The following is a 15,479-nucleotide window of genomic DNA, read 5'->3' on the forward strand; positions in this document are numbered from 1 at the left end:
ATGTTATTTAATCACTGAAATATGTCTGAACTCTATGTGAAACAGAAAACTGTTCTGCTGCCTTGTTATTATATGAATGTAATGCGCTTGTCCTGGGCTCTTGCACACACACTTTGATTTACAACCTCCAACCTGGACAATAAGAGCTGTGGTGCCGCAAAAGGTCACACAATTCATTGTAAACTCTCTCATTCGAGTCTACGCTCTTTCCCACTCACTACGCTTGGCCAACAAAAACCGCCTGATACAACCACCTCAACAGGTCGACAGCGAGACTCTCCTCCTCTGTGGTTCCCCGCTGGTGGATCGAGTTACCAAACTCTGTTAAAGTCCCTCTCCATCTTTAAGAAAAAAAATGAAACACCCAGCTCTTCACTGAACACCTCTGCACTTGACAGACGGGCAAAAAAAACCCCCAAAGAACATTTCCTATTACCTTCCTCACTGCCTGCTGTAGCCACTAAGGTCCTATCACACTTGAGCTTGTCTGGCACTCACCCAGGTTGTTTTCTCCTGACTCGATTCTTGCTTGTGTTGCAACTACTCTCAGATGTACATGTTTGGGATTGTAAAATAATGAAAATAATGGCAAATGTGTAGGATATTTCTAATTGTACTGATTTAAATGCAGTAAAACAGTGCAATTTTATATTAACACTTGTAAAAGAACTGTTTTTTTGTTCTTTATGTGGACATTGTGTACAGATTTGGTAAAAGATATAAAAAGTTTGTGATGTTGCAGAGCAGTGAATCTCTGCAGAGCAAAGACATGGACATCTGCAGTTTTCATTACAGATTCAATCTCTGTGCAGAAATGCGAACAAAAGCCTGAAAGACTAGAAAAGGCTGTGCTCGCTGTAGCCTCTACTGCCTGTGATACATCTCTCCGACTCGTGCAACAACATGCCTTCTCCCATTGAACGGGATTGGCTGAGCGAGGGAAAGAATTGTCCTTTAGCACGCAGGAAAAGGTGAGTTTTATGTGGCAGCTCATATGGTATGAGGAGAGAAGCTTTCCACCACATTGTGCTGCATTGTTTCCTTTCAACACCGACTTCTAATGATTCCATGACAGAAAGACAACTGAAAAAAAATGACTCAAGCCAGCAGAAGAAAAGCGAAACGCAGCTCCAGCAATGCCATGAAGACAAAAAGGATTGAACCTAGAGGTGAGGAACAGCCTGCGATGAGAAAAGGAAACTTACCAATAGGGAGCAGCATGCACTGCTCATTTAAACTTGCTTTAGTAAGAATGACCCCACAGTTACTGTATGTATACAGAAGTATTTTTTATGTAGCTGTTTGAGAAAATTAAGTTATTTGTGTCAACTGAAAAAAAAGCATCTGTGTGTTTTCTTCGCAGCTACCTCCACGACACCGAGCAATTTCAAAGACGACAAAGACGAGTGAAAAGTGGGAAAGACGACAAAGGATTGTGGAAGCGAGATGGGAATTATTGTTAGTGACAGAAAAGGTGAGCCAAAGAAGAAATTGAATTCTGTGTCCTGTCATTTTGTGTGTGTTTTGCTCCGTAACGTCCACCTATTTGTTCCGTAGAGGGTTGCAGGAGAGCGGAGTCCATCGCAGAACTAACAGAAAGAGACAGACAACCGCTCGCGCTAACACATAAACCTACCATCTTTGGATTACATTACAGGAGGGACGCTGGAGAAAATCGACACAGACACAGGAAGAGCGTGAACACAGAGGAAAAACCCCGTCCATCCAGCAGGTTGGTGCTGTACTGCAATCAAAAGGTACCGATGTAACTAATGTGACCTTTACAGTCACCAGATCACAACCCAACGGAACACCTAACACCAACATGTTAGACAGCACTAACCACCACCGTCACCACCAAAAGAGAGAATTATCTTTTGGAAGGATGGTGTTTATCCTTCCAGTAAAGATCTGTGTAATTATCTATATACTGCTCCATCCTCACCAGAGTCGCAGGGGGGGCTGGAGTCTATCCCAGCTGACTCAGGGTGAAGGCAGGGGACACCCTGGACAGGTCACCAGTCTATCACAGGGCCACACTTAGAGACAGACAACCAAGGACACTCACATTCACACCTACAGACAATTTAGAATCACCCAGACTCAGGGACTCAGGTGTGGAAAGACACACAATTAAGGAGATATTTATTTACGATATATACACTATAATTTGCACCAGAAATGGAAATCAGGTCAAAGGGTACAGCTTAACTATACTGATAGTCTGAACAGGAAGTGATAACAGGTCAAAGGGTGCTCGATACACACAGTACCTAACGGGATGGAAGACAAACTTCAGCAAACAGACTGGCTTTACAACAAACAAAACAAAAACTAACCAGCCTGAACTTGGTACTACCAAGTCAGGAAGGAGTGAGTAGCTGAATCAGAATATTTACAAAACCGACACGAACAGACTAGAAACAAACTATGGGGCTGATTAGACAAGCAGGTATCCAGCGAGAGACTACAGCTTACTGACAGGAGATCTTCGGGAGGGAAAGGGGATAGGCCAGGTGGAAGACCAACAGTGACCAAGTGGAGCAGAACCAAAGACTTTCCAGGTGGGAGCCAGATGAACAGCAAGGTAGGTATGGATGACTGACCAGTTTCCAGAACTCAGCAGAGCAGGTCCAGCTGAAGCAGAAGAGAATTCAGGTTAGTTTGGTGCAAAGAAAGGGCAGAACAAATGGAGCCAAGGATCAACAGACTATTGGTAGTTTGCAGGTTGGCACTGTGTCGCGGTCTGAAGTCATGACACACAGAGATGAGTAGATAATTGAAACCACGCCCCAGCGCAGGTGAAGACAATCAGGGCGTTGGATGATCACTGCACCTGTTGCACCCCACACACCAGCCTGCACCTAAGGGAAACGTCTGCTAGGTGGAGCCAGAGGTGGAGGGCCTGACAAGAATGGCTGCTTAAAATGGTAAATGGTTATCCAAAGCACTTTACAATGAGTTTCTCATTCACCCATTCATACACCAACGGTGACAGAGCTGCCATGCAAGGTGCTGCCTGCCATTGGGAGCAACTTCTGGTTCAGCGTCTTGCCCAAGAAAACTTCAACCATGGAGGGGCCACAGTCGAGCCACAGCCGCCACTGCTGTTAAACAGAAGATAAGCATATACTTGAAAATAATTATAAAATCATAATTGTATAGCAGGAGGCTGCTATGTTCCTGTGCTGGCATTGTGAATACACTTACTTCCTCTACAGATGACCTGAGGCTGCTCTTTAATTGGTCGCTTCGGATTTTCCACAGAGCGCGACAGAGCCTTGGACACTTCCACTGGCAGCATATTAGTATTGTTTTTTTATTTTTTGGATCTTATGTTACTGGACAATTCTCAGTGCTGCGTCTCTCTTCCACACCTACAATCAACTGAGTCTCAGCTCAGCAGCTCGTTAGTTTGCCAGTATTGCTGTTAACGTGGGACCTCTGAGTTTGAGGCTGGCGCAGAAAAAAAGTGCATTTTTATCTTTGTAAAATGAATATTCTTGATAACAAACCACGGTCCCAATCAAATTCAATACTGATGGTGCATGATTATACCCCCTGTCATACGGCTTTTTACAATTATGTAAAGTCAGTGTAATAAATAAACATTTCCAACCACCATTGGTAGTAATTATACAACAGCTTTTAGTAAAACAGGAAAAGGCCCAGTAGGGTGATTTGTTGCCCCAGATGTGTTTAACACAGATGCAAATATATGTACGATGAAAAAAAAACTTCTCAAAGTCAGAATAAAAAAAATGTGACTGCATAATATTACCATCCAACAAAAGTCTGTGCTTGAATAAACTTTCATTCAGCATACTCAGTCAAGTGTTAAATGGTGAATTAAGTTTCAGTTTAGTTTTATAACAAGAACAAGCATGCTGATGGAATATAGAGCTCTACATGTACTGAGTCCTATAATGTCCTCAATGTACAACAACATCCCTGCATGTTATAAAATGTGTGCACTTATTCAGTCAGCTACGTTTTGCCTTCTGACGAGACAGTTAGCATAAAGTAGTCGGTCCCAAGACGTTGTTGTAACTTAACGTTACTGACTGAGTTTAATTTTAGTCAGTTCAATGGCGCATCATATTTATTTGCATGAAATTACATCTGCAAATGTCTGCAAGAAGTCAGCCAACAGAGAAAAAAAAGCTAATGTACCTCAGTGATCCAAATTTGCATGGACGATGAAGACAGTTGGTGCAGCTCGGAGGTTACGGTCAGTGTAGTTTGGTGATGTGACACTCAACAGGCTGTGACGGGTGAGTAGATTTATATTTTTTGTGGTGACTCACTTGCTTTAATCACCCTTCAGAAAGAACCGCCACGGCAGGTTTAGCATTGGCTACTCACTGAAATCCACTTTATGAATCGTAGAGGACCAAAAACCAAACACAATTAAATGAACATGAAGCTCAGTCAGCAACATACAGACCTACCTGGACTACTTGTGCTCAAGTCAGACACGTTGCTGCGGCTACAGGGGGATCCATCGCCATTAGCTTTGGAGGTGTTTTGCACACACACAGTGGTAGATATTAGTTTTAAAAACTTGTCAGTCCTGCACGTCACACCAACCATCACATTTCTGTCTGATAATCTGTTGCAACACTGTAATACTTGTGCAACATTAATGTGCACTATAAAACACAGCGGACTAGAAAATCCAAAGATATAAATATATAACAATCCCAGCCATCTTCCAGTCACTTCCAACTGTACGAAAATCTGTGCTAGAAAACTGTAAGAAATTATTGTCATTTCAATAAACAAACACATTTTGGATTTCAGACCTGTGAAAGTATCCATGAAAGTGAAGCCGAAACTGTCAACGGGATGATTATCTCGTTATCTCGAGAAAACGAACGCGTTTAAAAAAATGTGCGGCCATGACCGCTCTCGGCTTCGGTATCTATGGTCAAATTGAAATGTCTAAAAAACGTTAACAACAACCTAAGTAATTATTTCAAGCAGGTAGACATCAGCTAGACATCCACATGTTCACACTGGGTAATTTCTTTGTGAATCACTTTGTCGACTTCTTTGTTTCACTGGCAGATCTTTCTGGATCTGAAATATCAATGGACACAATGTCAGTACATCCATGGCTTGAGAACGAACCTCAACACGTTTTCTCAATTTTCACCTGATCCACTGCTCATTAGTAAACTTGATATTTTGGGTTTGCTCTGCTATTTCTAAAAGATTTACTTTGTCAACTTAAAAAAAAAAAAAATGTTACACTACCATTTTTTTGTTCATTAAAAGTGAAGCTAAACCTGTCAACGCTGGAAGCTTTTTCTTTTCTGTGCTGTCACACTGAAAGCATGTGTTCCAAACCTCTATTGTGACATTTGCCTCGGCTTTTATCTGGCTGCTAAAAACGTGCGTCTCTTCTGCATCAGGCAGAATCAGAGGTCTTTGCACTGAGAGTCCTTGTGAGAAATGTTTCAAATGGAACGGGAGCTCTCCAGAGAAAGAGCAGAGCAATGGGGGTCACAAAGAGGAAATATAGCACAGGAAAGCCAGAGAAGAAGTATGGAGGCTGAAGCACTGACAGCTCGGTTGTTTGTATAGATCCTGTGTTTATAAGGACTGTGTATATTCCAAACGAAATGGATCTCCGATGACCTCCCGTCAGCTCTATTAGGTGGGGAACACTTTGTCGCCCAGCAGCACAAATTGAATAAATTTCACAGAAGTGCAAAGAGGAATTCACTTTATCAGCTTCACTTCAGCCGAGCTTTTAACGAAACAACCTCCAATTTTATGCTAATTTGTTTTATTACCTTTCTTTCAAAAAAAAAAAATCTTTACCCCGGTGCTTAACAACCGCTTGCATTTCTGCACTGTTGAATTCAGCCCCACCCCCTTTTTAAAACTCCAGGGGAGCTGCAGGCAGCAGCTCACACAGGCGTGATGGCAACTGTGGTGAAATTAGAAAAGTGCCACTGCATGCCTGGCAATCTAGACTAATTAGCAAAGCTTTGCTGAGTTCTCAATCCACCAGGGTCCCACATGAAGCAAACAAAAACTACGCTGAAGCCACTGAGGGGTAAACAGATGCATACGTACTGTTGACTCACGATCGGTTTAATGAAAGAGACTTGAGGGTTCCTCTGAAGGAGTGCAAGCTGAAATAACAGCAAAAGTTCAGCTTTGTATCTGCAGACACATCTGGAGATACTGAAACATGTATATAGATATATATGGATATATATGTAGATATGGGCTGCAAGGTGGCGCAGTTGGTTAGCACTGTTGCCTCACAGCAAGAAGGTTGCCGGTTTGCGTCCTGGTGGGGGCACTGGGATCTTTCTGCGTGGAGTTTGCATGTTCTCCCCGTGCAGCGTGGGTTCTCTCCGGGTTCTCCGGCTTCCTCCCACAAGGTCCCAAAACATCCATCCATCCATTATCTATACACCGCTTAATCCTCACGAGGGTTGCGGGGGGCTGGAGCCTATCCCAGCCGACTTGGGGCGAAGGCAGGGGACACCCTGGACAGGTCGGGTCCAAAAACATATTGAGGTTGATTGGTGATTCTAAATTGTCCGTAGGTGTGAATGTGAGTGTGCTTGGTTGTCTGTCTCTAAGTGTAGCCCTGTGATAGACTGGTTACCTGTCCAGGTGTCCCCTGCCTTCACCCTAAGTCGGCTGGGATAGACTCCAGCCTCCCCGTGACCCTAGTGAGGATTAAGCGGTGTATAGACGATGGGTGGTTGTAGAATTTTCCAGCAAATCAGCTGACCCTACTGGATGGTAACAGCACTGCAGATTTTCTGAAAATTCTGAGAAAATGTGTGTTACATCTGGTGCAGCTTGTGGCACCATAGTGTTGGATAGAAGCTCTAACTTTTGTGGAAGCTATACATCTCTGTTAAGTCGCTTGAATTTAGAGGAAAAAGAAATATTCATCGATGTCACTTGTCCACATGTCAACCAGCAATACAATCATTCAAATTTTAATCTGCATCAATTCAGTCGGCTAAAAAACAAACAAACAAAAATGAATACAAGTGTTATTGACAAACTAACATTTCAGGAAAAAGACAAACTCCGCTACTGACTGTGCACATGAATCAGAAAAAAACAACTTTATTTATCCCCAATGGGCGATTAGACTTTTCTTTTTTTAAACACTAGCGTCATGTGATAACACACAAAGTTTTAAAAAGTCATGCAACTAAAACAGAAACTTTAATTTCAACCTTTTATCTCCACAACAAGCAGCTCTGTGAAGATGATGACTCATCATATTTGTAACCTCAGGCCTCAGGTGAGCTCAACTCTGTGAACTTCAGGGAACAATCTTCACACATTGTTCACTCTGAACATCGGTGTTGCGGTGGATTTCTAAACGCCCGGGACATAGCATCGATTTCTATTGTCACAATCAGCTCTCTGTGCACGGTTCATCACACGATATTGCAGCTTTAATTGGACGAGAGAGTCAATATGGCTGACAGCAAGTTTGTTCACAGCAAAGAGTTGTTACTAATTGTCAATATCAAGTAAATGTAAAAAAACACACAATGGCTCCTTGTTGTATTGTCGAGCCTCTGGATTGATTATGAGAACAAGTTACTGCCTGTTCCAACAGCAGAGCGACATCATGCTGGAAGGTTTTTAAATCTGCCTCCACATCTGTTGCAGAGATATTATTTAAAGTATTAACTAAGAGCTTTTTAAAATGTAGATGACTAATAAGACCCCAGAGACAGAAAGGAGATGAAGAGATTACCAACAGGAATGTGTGGGAAATAATCAAAACTTTTTGTATACTTGTTTAGGGAGATTGCTTAATGACTGTATGTAAAGGTGACATCATTCATCCTGAAGAGCAGTTTTAAAGCTCAGTGTGCAGCTCTGGACATCACCATCCTGGTAGTACCGGACTCCTAACTCTGGGAGCTGACTGGGGCCATGCAAATGTCTCCAGGCCACAGACTCCCCTGTGATAGCAGTTACCCGTCACTCAAAGAGACCCTTATTGATCATACATGACCTTGATACAATTTAAGCAGGTGAGGTATTAAAAACACATTTGAGGAATTTTCTATGATGGCTTCATCTTTCAGCTCTGCTATGGGGAGTTCCAACAAGCAAGTTTGACCTGGTCAGGGTTTTCTTGTATTAGCTGGCTTGTCAAAACCTAGAACGCCAATCAGAAAATATTGGAGAAAGGGGGTACTGTTATGCCCCGTTCTAGGGGAGCCTTTGGCATAACATGAATTTTGGCTCCACACCAGTCTTTCCACCTCAGAGAAGGCCAGCAATCACGACAAGCCAGGTATCAAAATGAGCAGTTTCTTTTATTTTTATAATGAAGAGAGGGAACATAGGCCAAAAAAACAAACAAAACATACCCTACATTATCCCTGAATTCCCTGTTGAAAAAGAAAACACAAATAAAAGACAATAACTTACAAAAACAGGAGAAAAAGGGTTTAAAAGAAAAAGGCCTCTCCCTCCTACTCTGCTCTCTATCTACAATATTTACAAAGAGTCACTACAAGACTCAGACTGTTGCACATGATCCTGGAACAAACACGTTACTGCTGCAGTACAGCCGCAATGTCCTGCTGGCTTTCTCTGAGGTGGCGAGGCTGGAGGTGAGGAGGACGAGTGCAGCTGGCGGGCTCTTCAAATAGTGGATTGGCCCGCCCTCTGACCAATGGCGTGGCTGGAATCAGATGCGGCAGCAGGTGAGACAGCCAATCCAGGGTCACCACCTGCTCCTAATCCATTAGTTCATACCACACACACACACACACTGAGGAGAGAAACAAGCAGCAGACACAAAAACACTCTTGATGACTCACAGGGTCATAACAGGCAATATCGTTTTGTTTTAATGCTATGATTTTTGTGAAAACTCAATAAATTTCAGTTGCTAGTAATAAAACACAACTGACTTTAAATTAAACAGTTGCTCCTCGCTTCAGACTACGTATGTCAGTGAAATTGAAAATTGTAGAACAACTACATCACCTTTTAAACCCTCACTAGCCCCCTAAGCAACTTTATATTCTGTCTTGATTTTTCCAACGATATGAACATCTACAGAAAGTTTTCTAGAAAAGTTTCAAAAGTAATGCTTCTGGTCACTGTGCCGTAAACAGCCTGACTTACCGGATGGAGGCTGCGGGTCTGAACCTGCTATTGGCTGCTCATTTCAGCTGGCTTTCTCTTCTCCTTTGGCTAACTGTGTGTTTTTAAAATCCACTTCACTTTGGGAAACAACAGTAACAACCTCCAAGCAGCAACCTCCCACACTGGAAATGTCAAGTTTTGCAGACAGTTTGTATCATGAAGTCAGGCAGCCCAGCTAGATTTTTGGTTTTTTTTTGGTGGATTATCCATTTTAATGACAGTGCTTTTCTTTCTGTGTGAAAATGTTCCACCAAGAATGATTCCACCTCCAGCTTTTCAACACTGAATCATGACCAATTAACCCTGATGCAGCGCAAGAGAACAGCAACTTGGGACAAGATTTGTTTTCCTGAAGCATACAGCCGAAGCAACACAGAAATGATTTGAAGACAACGAGGTGAATGTTCTGGAGTGACTGAGTCAAGGCTTTTTCTCATTGATCACTGTGCAACCTGACAGAGCTTCAGCAGTTTTGCAAAGAAGAATGGGGTAAAATTACAGTGTCCAAATGTGCAGGACGGTTTGGCTCAGTGGTGTAACTGCAGCTAAAGGTGCATCTACTAAAAAAAAAAACCCCAATCGCTTTACATTCTATATTTGTCATTAATTGCCATCACTTTAAAGAAATCTATTTTCACTCACTTTGGCATGAACAACTCTTTTTGTTTTAAAAAGCAATGACAGGAGAAAACTTCCAAGATAGATGAATACATATAAGCACTATAATGGTCTGTGTAGTAGACAGGAGACTTTTCTGTAAAAGATGAATTGTTGCCCCACTACTACGTTACTGCACTTTCCTGCAGGACACTTCTTTATTTGATTGCCTTAATCCTTCCACCAGTTCTGACCAGACTCCCTGCCCCTACTGCCTGATAGCATGATGCTGCCACTACCATGTGTGGCGAGGTTGGACCAAGGGGGGAGTGGGGCGTAGGAGAGAGTAATACGTGAGCTGTACCAGTATCTAGAGAACCCGACAACGCCACCTGGGGACTCTCACCCCAGGAACTACAAGTTAAACTACCGCAATTAGTCACAACGGTCACACAAGTTCGTTTGCTGAGAGAAGACAGAGACGTGGTTCAAATCCAAAGAAATTGCAGTTTTATTGAATATTTGGTGGAATGGTTGATTAGTAACTAGATTTCTGGAGTGCCTGCGGGAGAAGAAACCTAAAAGCCAATACAAAAACAAATCAAACCATCGAAATGCACAAAGATATTTATTTCATTAATGTAATTCTGTTTAACAATAAAACTATTTTTAAAAAAAGACACTTCCAGAATAAAATTAACCTGGAGAGAGAGCAAAGTGGATGGAAGCCAGCGGGGGGAGAGAGGTGGTCAATTACTTAAATATCCAGAGGTGAAACAAACCAACCACTCATGAGCACACAGCAATCTGTCAGGACTACCACACCGGGGTAAGATCAGGTGCCCCAGTGCTCTTACCACTACAAGCTGTGAAAGAAAACCACACAACGCCCAACCTCCACCACCAGCTGGCAACCTCGTCCACCAGCTTATGGGAATTGTCATAAAACCAGTTCGTTCAATCTAAAATATAATCGAAGGGCTAACATAGCCAAACTAAGACAGGCAAGGACAAAACAGAGGCAACCAAGAGCAAACAAAGGCAAAACAGCAGCTGATAAAACCCTACAACACAACAAAACACATTACATGTTAATAACAGGCTTATAACATGATTATAACATGGTTATAACAAATTACCTTTTACAGTCACCCTTATTAACTGCTGAGTAGAATATTCATACCTCGATGTAACGGTCTTTGTTATACGGATACTAGGGAAATCAGCAACATCCACATTAAGCAAAGGCAGGCAAGCTCGGCATAAACCTCAACCAAACAGACACCAGTATGCAGGGAAGACTGTCAAACAAACGAAAGTCACATCATGAAAATGAATTAAAGTTTGAAACAGTCAAAACCCCGTCCACAATCCTGACAACAACACCTACCTCAGAGTCACAAGGAGCCCATGTGGCACTCAAACAGAGACAAAAGGGCAGCCATGATGCCACAGGTGCTTTAAATACCCTCAGTCAGGGGCTGGGCAATGGGAGGAGCTGACCTACATCTGATGGTGTGTTCAAGGGCCATCTGGAAATATCAAACTTTCCCAGACACAGATGCTCCCACTACACATGCTTCACTCTAGGAATGGGGTTAGCAGATGGTGAACTGTGCTACAGGTGTATGATTTCTAAACCATGTCCAATTCAGTTTGCCAGAGGCAGAACAAATACAGCTCTAGACACATGTAAGGAATAATAAAAACAGCACAAACTTGACCACAACTTTGTGCCACTGCAAAAGCTTTTTACATATTTGTAAATCTGAGAGTTTAGATTTTTATTAAATTCAACGTTAAAAAAAATCAGATTCTCCATTTGTCGTTATGGGATATTGATTGTAGGTTCACGGGTAAAAATGCCAATTTCATCCCATTTCAGTTAAATCTACAACACAGTAAGGCTCAGAACATGTGAGTGCAGCTTTGATTTGAGAGCTGGAATCTGGCTGTATGTTTGGTCTCGTCATGCTGAAGAATGTTTGAAGAGTTTGGAGCCAATCAGAGTCCTCCCAGATGGATAACAATCTAAACATCTAAAGTGACTCTCACAGACTCTCTCTGTGTTGCAGAAACAGGTTTTCATGCTGCATTATTAGAGAAAACTGCAGTTTTGATAGAAGGCATTGATAAAAACGTGATAAAGAGTAGTCACTGTCTGTTTTTGAAGATAAAACAGGACAATTTCCTGAGGCCAAAAGACACGAGCACTGCTTTCTTACAGACTCTCTCATAATGGCCAGACACCATTTTTACTTTCATAACTTCATCCCTAATCATCACATTTTAATGAAGGCCTTTATCAAGCCTGCGGTCTGTGATCATGATGATTTTTTGAGACTTTAGATGGTGGTTTTTTTAGACCCAGCAAACATCTAAGTAGCAGCAATAGAAAGAGATTAGCCCTGTGGCATCTAATCCTTTTAGGAGAAGAAAAAATCATGTTGAATTGTATAATTCCTTCTTACGCATTGAGAAGACAGCAAATAAACTGACAGATGCTGCAGGAAAAGTAAATTCTCTTGGCACCAAACTCGCAAAACTGGACTGCTCTCTTTAAAATATTCATCTTTATTACCAGTACGTTTGGTTGTAGCTTCGCTATTGGTGGGTGCCTACAGATGGAAGTGGTCCAATCGAACTGGAAATAAAGACATCTGTTAATTTCCCTTAAGTGTTGAGTGCTTTTTGCTTTGCTGATGCCTGGAGTGTCAGAGAGAGACACACAAACTACACAACGAGTATGTGCGAGAGATTCACATGGTTGGATAGTGAGCTTAGCAAGAAGGCTGCTTAAGGAATCCACTTGATCACATTTTTCAGTTGATCAGGTAAACATCTACAGCAATGATGAAGGCATTGATGCTATGGACTGGTCTGCCCATTCCCCAGACCTGAATCCTATTGAGCACATCTGGGACATCGTGTCTCGTTCCATCCACCAACACCACAGACTGTCCACGAGTTGACTGATGCTTTATTTTTTTTTTACCCTCAGGAGAACATCCTCCACCTCATCATGCCCAGACGTTGTAGGGAGCTCATACAGGCACATGGAGGCCTCACACACTACTGAGCCTCATTTTGACTTCCACACCGCTTAATCCTCACGAGGGTCGCGGGGGGGCTGGAGTCTATCCCAGCTGACTTAGGGCGAAGGCAGGGGACACCCTGGACAGGTCACCAGTCTATCACAGGGCTACACTTAGAGACAGACAACCAAGAACACTCACATTCACACCTACGGACAATTTAGAATCACCAATTAACCTCAACATGTTTTTGGACCTTGTGGGAGGAAGCCGGAGAACCCGGAGAGAACTCACGCTGCACGGGGAGAACATGCAAACTCCACGCAGAAAGATTCCGATGCCGGGACGCGAACCGGCGACCTTCTTGCTGCGAGGCAACAGTGCTACCAACTGCGCCACCCTGCAGCCCTCATTTTGACTTGTCTTAAGGAATTTCCACTGAAGTTGGATCAGCCTGTGATGTGATTTTACACTTTTATTTTAGATTAGATAGAACTGTATTGATCCCTTTGGTAGGGTACCTCAGAGAAATTGTTGAAGTATTTTGATTCTAAATCCAGACCTCCATGGGATCATAATTTTGATTTACATTGATCCTTTTTATGTTATTTTGTTCTCAACGCATTCCACTATGTAATGAATAAAGATTTTCAACTGGAATATTTAATTCATGTAGATCTAGGATGTGTTACTTTAGTGCTCCCTTTATATTTTTTTGAGCAGTTTAATTCCATCACTGCTCTTGAGATCCTGAGACTTCTCATCTCGCTGCACCATGAAGTGGACAAATCTGAATTACCATAAAATTAGGTCCATTTACTCCACATAAAGAACTGATCATCTTATCTTTTTTTCTTTGTCCATTACTTTGGTTTATGGGCCTGTAAAAGAAAGACTTCTTATCAGTCTTAGCTGTCCTTTGTGTTAAAAAAAAAAAAAAAAAGGAAGGAGAGGAAAGAGGAGCAGATCTAACCCACAGCTGCTCGTTATTTCTGTCTCCTATCAGTGGATCATTCATGGTCAGCAGAAAGTATTAAAGCTTCCACAGATGTGCCCACCCTCTTTAAGCAGCCCACACACTTTCCTCCTTCTCCACTCATGTCTATGCAGATGAAAAGCCTGAAGCGTCTCTTTCACTCGCTGCACCATTAACTGGTTTACTACTTATGTCCCACCCACATGTTTAAAGCAGGCAAATTATCTGTGGAGGCATCTTCAAACTGCCTGTCAGCCTCGTGAACTTCACCTGCAACTGTTAGGCGCCAAAAGGTGGATGGAGGCTGACTGCTAGCACGGAGAAAATAAGGCTTTTAGTGAGTGCCAACACTATTTATACGAGTGGGAGATGTAATATAAATGTTCTAGTCGAAGCAGAGTGCACTTTAACAGGAATGCTTTCTGGAAAATGGAAATGACCGTTTGCGCGATGTTTTATGGCGGTTTAATGATGCACAAAAGTCATGGTTTTGGTTTGAACTTTGGTTTTGGAGGTTCAGTGCGTTTTCAGTACAAGCATGGTTTTGTTTATTTTTTTATTTATGTTCAATGAAAATATTAAAAAGTTCCTCACTGGCCATAATTATTGCTGCTGCTGCAAATTGTCAATAAGAAAAGACTCTGGGCTGTTTACTCTCAAGTATAGAAAATAAAAATACAAATAAAAAAATCCAATAAGACGAGTAAAACATATTTAGAATTGCAATAACGCCGCCTTTCTCTCTTTTTGTCCTTGTGACTGCCTCAGGTTTGGCCTTATCTTGTCCTTCTGTGGCCATGTTCACATTAATACAAAAAATGTCTCTGTCCAGATGAGCCTTTTCAAATCATTTCAGAAATTATATTTGTCCAGAGGGCACCTGGTTGAGCAGCATGTAGCAGGGCTGGAGTCACTACCACAGCAGCCTGGTTCCCACATCGTGGATTTCCTGCATTGCCATGATGTGTTGTTGTAGTTGTGTGATGAGGTCGTGACCTATCAGGGAAGGACACGTAATATCTGATAAGGAAGAAAACAGGTGTTTCCAAAGTTCTGACTGTCTGCACATCAGCACTGCAGAGTTTCTGAAAATCTTCACCCTGGGAAGAGCTGTCCAGTTTTCAGTGAACCTGTGTACTTTTTAAAATAATACGAGTGCATATGTGAACAGTTTACTGTGTTTTTTCCTTTAGGCCTTGTCTGGGATGCAACACACCTGGGAAGGCTGAGATCCAGAGGTTATAAATGTAATATTCAAGATTCTCTTGCTGTTATCCATCCATCCATTATCTATACACCATCTATGCTACCAACTGCACCACCCTGCAGCCCCTCTTGCTGTTATCCCCTTGTAAAAATATTTTCCAAAATTTAGATCTATTTTTGTCTGAAGCTGTGGCAGGTTTTATGTATTTCAGGGGTCGGCAACCTCAAACACTCAAAGAGACATTTGGACACAGAGAAGAAAACACTGGGAGTCACAAAACCCTTTTTAACATCTAACATGAAGATAACACTACGTTTTTTTACCTTGATGCTATGTATACAAAACTAGTGTGTCGCATGTTCTCCCCGTGCAGCGTGGGTTCTCTCCAGGTTCTCCGGCTTCCTTCCACAGTCCAGAAACATGTTGAGGTTAATTGGTGATTCTAAATTGTCCGTAGGTGTGAATGTGAGTGTGCTTGGTTGTCTGTCTCTAAGTGTAG

The sequence above is a fragment of the Stegastes partitus genome, unplaced genomic scaffold (assembly GCF_000690725.1).
Source record: "Stegastes partitus isolate 25-593 unplaced genomic scaffold, Stegastes_partitus-1.0.2 Scaffold1552, whole genome shotgun sequence".
In the NCBI taxonomy this organism is placed as follows: domain Eukaryota; kingdom Metazoa; phylum Chordata; class Actinopteri; family Pomacentridae; genus Stegastes; species Stegastes partitus.